Genomic DNA, 6,000 nt, shown 5'->3' with positions numbered 1-6,000 from the left:
GCTGCCGAGGCTGGCCGACCTGGCCATCTTCGAAGGCTTTACTAACCAGTAGTTCAAGCATTCTGGTCTGTGTATCGCTGTTACTACGTATTGCGTCTAGCAAATCATTCATCTTCTGACCAATCGACTGCTCGACCTGACGATATTGTTCATCTAGTCGTCTCCGAAGGAATGTCCTAGTTGGTGGATCGGAACCTTCCCCACCATCGTCATCACAATCTTCCACAATCCCTTCCATGAACATCCCAGCTGTTTGATTCGGGACTGCGGGGTTGTAAGGTTGCCCGCCGAGACAGACCTCATTCTCTCGGCGTGTTACACTTGTGGCCTCGGGCGGCGCAATTATGATCGGATTTTTTGTAGAGTGCAAATCCTGCCCAAGGCCTTGCACTGGCAAGTCAGTCGTTGACTTTCCCATGGTTGTTTTCTGCTTCGTAGACCGTGTCTCAATGGTCATGAACTCCGAAGGTTTAGCACAAATGGTCCCACTGGGCGTGCCAAAATGTTGACCCTAATAATTACAAGACCTACGTGGCGCGCAGGCCGAGCAACTAGTAAGCTAACTACGTCCTTCGGTTGAATGCGGGGCGTGCCAACTCGTCGGCCGAGCTCGGCCGAGGAGTACAATTTGTTGATGTCGCTTGGAGCGCGTCGTTGACTTCTGTATCTTGCGATTGCGACCGAGGAAGGAACGCTCTCGGTCTCTGAGTTCTACAGCCTGAAGACAAGGCTGCCAATTCTGCGGAGTTCAATAATCGTCGGAGCCCGATTCGGTCACCGTGATTATATTCGTGAGAGTATAAGCACGTCGAATCGAGACCAAGGTGTATGGGCACAGGTACTCGAACGTGATGTATGTCTTGATGGTAAACGTAGTTCGGCCGTCGGAATGCCGAACCCTGAAACCTACTTGCGAGTATCCAATCATAAAACCACTCGGCGTCCTGTACGCCGAGCAATGAAATTCGTAACACCTAACTATGCCGAGAAAGCTTAGCAAGGTGACCTCTGCCAACAAAGGTTCGAAAACCTTTCTCGACCGAGACTTGGATAGATAATCGGTCGACCTCGACGCAGTGCTGTTTATCCAAACTGAAGGTGCTTCTCGGTCGGCTGATTCTGCGGCAGCAGTGCTGTTTATCCAAACTGAAGGTGCTCGCCGGGCGCTTCCACAGTGCTGTTTATCCAAACTGAAGGTGTGTCGGCAGGAAAAGAAAAGGAAAAAACTCAAGGTGTTTGAGAGGTTTTGCGCAGGGCAATTGTATGCTGATTCTGAAGATCCTTTTCTGTTGCATGATTTCTTGTATTTATAGTCCCCCATTCCTTGAATCTGACTCCGATTTGGATCGGGAGTCCTTTTCCCAATTCGCCTCTTCCTCGAACAATCCTACTCCTACTGGGATTCTGAATTTTCCTTCTTTTCGGGACTTCATTCCTTGCTGGTCGAGAATCCTAATTGCATCAGGATTTCCTCGACCTTTCTATTTATCCGGATTACCTCTGATGGGATTTGGCCGACCCTGCCAGCTGGCCCGGGCCTTATTATTCGGCCCATAGTATTTATCATCTCCTTGGGCCGAGCACATCCTGCTGCTCGGCCCAGCAATAATATTTCGGGCCCAAACAAATATCCAACTCCATCGTAAGTAACACCGAGACTTTTTGTGATAAAATCTCATAATGAAAGATTGTGCATGTCGTAATTATCAAGTTTGGGACAATATTAGTGTTGTTGCAGGTGGACATTTAGTCAGTCTCTCAGTCTAGGAATGGGCTCGTACTGCCACGTGATGGGTGAGTCCCTTTGGTCCTGTGCGATGATGGTTGGTCCCTTGGCCCCGCATGTAAAGTGAGTCCCCTTGGTTCCATGTGGTTGGCGATGTATCCCACATGGACCATATATGTGAGAAAAAAAGAGTTTAAATATCCTAACTCCATCCCAACTAACACCAAGATTTTTTGTGATAAAATTGCACACCTGACGGATTATGCAGGTGGTAGTTACCAAGTTAGAGACAATGACGGATTGTGCATGTAGTAATTACCAAGTTAGGAACAATATTAATAATTTGACAAAAGACAGTCGGGAAAGACTCTAGTCATGTACCAATAATCATGTCCGAATCTATATAGGGACTTGGGTGGTCCCGGAACCCTCCAAAGATTGGAAAAAAATGCCTGTGAAGTACCTAGAAGGACCACCCTAAACTATAGAAGGAGCTCTATGAAGGATTCGATAGGATAAATTATTGTGTAAAATAATAATCAATAACATAGTAGATATAAGAGCCACCGTTGGCTGGGTTTTATTAGCCGGAGTGTAAAAATTTGAGTTGCAGAACCGGCAAATGCGGCAAATGAAAGGAAGACGGGTTGTGCATTGCACCCTACTTTTTTCTTTTAATAAAATGTTGCCGTATTGCGTTCTTTCTACCCCTATTTCAACTTTGGACCCACCATCATCTATCTAAATAATTTTTTTCTATCCTAGTTTTGCCATTCGGCCCCCTCTCTATCCCCTGCAAAAAAAAAGGAAAATTATATTCACACATTCCAAATGATTTTTCCACGTCTTTTTAATTTTTTAATATTTTTTTATCAAGTGTTAGTGATGTGTAGAAAATATTAAAAAATTAAAAGGATGTGGATTTAGAGTGTGTGAATATAATCTCTTTGCAAAAATATTGAATGCTAAATATGTTTTTTTTAACATTTTAAATTACTAAATCTTCTCTCCTCCGTGAAAGCATATTCTCTGCTCCGTGAGAGCATCCTCTGAGGGTAAGACCTTTGGGCTATTGATTGTGGCTCAGAAAGTGGGGTCTGCTTATTTATTGGGTAAAGCTAAGGAGTTGCAGTCTGCGAGGAGATCTACGATTTGTGTGCCAAATCTCCATGCGGGTCGATCTCAAAACTACAGGTAGGTACCTCAACAGTGTGAGCCTGGACATTTATTGACATTGGGAAGGAACATGTAGTGGGCAAGGAGGCATTTAAACCCTTATCTACCTTAGATCTAATCAGTAAGTTAGTGGGGATTGTAGAAGTTGTAACTAGTGAGGTGGAGTTATTCCCACAACTACTCTCAACCTAACTAGATCTGAGTTGCTAATAGGTAAAAGGAACAATCTCTTGCTTGGTTCTGTTTTCGTCCGAGGTTTGGGTGGGTTGGGCCTAGATCTCCTGATCCGGCTAGTGGAAGGCGATTAATGCATTTTCATCTCTGGCATTAATTATTTTTAGGAGATTTACAACTACCAAAAGCCTAAAAGTACAACGACAAGATGCATCTGAGTAAAGTGTTGAGGTAGGCACAAACATTGCTTTTGTGGGTGCATATCTTGATAAGTAATCAAACTAGCAAGAGAGCAATCAAAAAGGGAAAAATCAACGTCCACTACAGAGACAAGATTCACAAGGATTCCACATTCCATCCTTTTCACTCATTTATTCCAGTGATCCAGAGCACAAAGCAACATATAGCCGAGCAGGATGTTGAGGACTTGGTGGTTCACCTTGATAAATCCATCAATTTGTCGACCATGGAATAGGGGATAAAATTGGTTGGAGGGGCCCTGGTGAGTAAGACTTTGAATAAGTGGGGTGTTCGAAATATCCTCAGGTCCTCCTAGAAGGAGCTGGGCAAAGTGGAGATAAAGTGGGTGAAGGATAACAAGTTCATTATAACGGTGCATGACGAGAGCACTGCAGTAAAGATTCTAAGTCAGGTCACATGGGCAATAATGAAACAAAATCTTCATGTGAAGAGATGGCCAAAGTACTTGGCTTTGGAGGAAGTTGAGCTGGAAAAGGTTCTTTTTTGGGTTTAGATCAAGGGGCTGCCACCCTGCCTCACATCGGAAGTCAATGTACAACGCCTCGCAAAGGAAATTGGGGAGTTTGTTGAGCTAGAAGACCCGGCTAAAGCTCGTGGATTTATTAAGGCCAGGGTAATGGTTAATACCTGTAACCCATTAATTACTGGATGTTGGCTTCCAAGAGATGAAGAAAAGGATACATGGATGGAATTTAGATATGAGTGTTTGCAAGACTTCTGTTACAATTGTGGGTGTATCGGACGTGCAATGAATGAATGTTCATTTGATCAAACTAAAGGAAGGGCGATTGGCTATAGAGATTGGACTAAGGCGACGCTTATTTGTGAGCTGATTGAAACCCCTAAACCTCTCAACTTTAGGACGGGTGAGCAAAGACAAGCTAGTACGGCTATGAGAGGTACGAGGATGGATACTCAGCAGTCTACTGAAATTAGAACCCAGGGAAGTAATGACAGAGGAGGAAGCAGCCAGATGGATGTTGGGTCATATAGAGGCACACCTTGGCTAAAGAAAGGGTGGAGGCGAAATTACAGGATAAACCAGCTTAGGATGAAAATAGGACCTCTCATCCCACACTGGTTAATTTCACAAAGTCCCCAATACTTGAATCGGCAGTCTACCCTCTATCAGATGTAAGCTAACTCGACCTAGGTCGTCATACAGGAAATTAGAGAGGATGAGACTCAAACCAGGGAAGAGTTGGCTTTGAATAGGGTGGTGGATGTTGGTCCTCAGTCGAAGAGGGGTGCTGACCTTTGTGTGATAGAGATCCATCATTTGCCTAAAAAAAGAAGTAAAAATGTTGAGAGTACGATGAGAAGAAAAAAAAAAGTGGAAGAAAAGTTGAGGAGTATGAGTACCAAGGATAGGTGTTTAATGATGGAGAGAGCCTTATATGCAGATGAGGAGTCTGAGGGAATCCTGGAAGAATACAAGGAAATGCGGGATTATATGGAGGACATCACGGAGACAGAGATGATGAATCTGAAGGAGAGAAGTGAGGGGTCGAGTTCTCAAGGCGGTGGCAACTGGCATGAAACAACCACGCGATCGCCATGACACACCTATTTTGGAACTGTCGTGGTCTTGGGCCGAACATGGTTGTTCGGGCCTTACATGGGCTAATCAGAAAATACAGACCATTTATGATCTTTCTCTCGGAGACCAAAAAGAAAGATCATAGAATTGATGGAGTTCATAGAAGAATGGGATTCTTGAATGGTTTCAATGTAACCTCTATTGGCAAGGCTGGTGGTCTCAGTCTTTGATGAGATGATTTAATGGAGGTTGAGGTTACTTACTCATCAAAACATGTCATTGATGCTCGAGCAAGGCGAGTGGGAGAGAACAAGTGGTCCAAGGTGATAGAAATTTATGGCATGGCATATAGGGGGAAGAAAAATTTGTTTTAGGGTTAGATGAACACTTCTTTAAACCCATTGACATTCCCTGGTTGTATGGAGGAGATTTTAATGAGTTTATTTGGGAGTCTAAAAAACCGGGATGTGCGGCGGTTCTTTACAACCGACCTCGATTCTTAGCAAACTTCATGGAGGTCTTAGAGTTGATTGACCTTGACTTCAATGGGCCTCCCTTCCCTTGGCGTGGGACTCGAAATGGGCTTTAGTGGAGGAACGTCTTGACCAAGGGCTAAGCAACCAATGTTGGCAGAATTGTTGCCAAACACATCTATCACCCACGATACATTTGTGGGTTTAGACCACTGCCCAATCATTATCCAACGTGAACCAAACCAAGCAAAATGAAGGAAACACTTCCATTTTGAGGCCTTCTAGGAAAAATAAGTGGACTGTACGCAAGTTATTGAGGCATGCTGGCTTCGCGCTTGTTATGAGAACCTTGTGTCTAGATGGCAGCATGGGCTTAATGAGTGCAGGTTTAGGTTAATCAGTTGGTGAAATTGAGGATCTGATGGGTCAACTCAGGGAGATGCAAAATAATTGGGCAACAAATACGGAGGCAATCTAGGAGATGACCGTTAGGGTTGACAGGCTTCGGGAACAAGATGAGAGTTTTTGGCAACAAAGGTCTCGGGTCAAATGGCTTCGTGAAGATGATGCCAATACGGCCTTCTTTCACCAATCAACCTTGTAAAGAATAAGAAGGAATAAAGTGGAGAAGCTTAGGCGGGATGATGGCG

The sequence above is a fragment of the Pyrus communis genome, chromosome 5, assembly GCF_041283825.1.
Source record: "Pyrus communis isolate YQ-2024b chromosome 5, ASM4128382v1, whole genome shotgun sequence".
NCBI classification, from domain to species: domain Eukaryota; kingdom Viridiplantae; phylum Streptophyta; class Magnoliopsida; order Rosales; family Rosaceae; genus Pyrus; species Pyrus communis.
Note: the sequence above shows the minus strand (reverse complement) of the source record.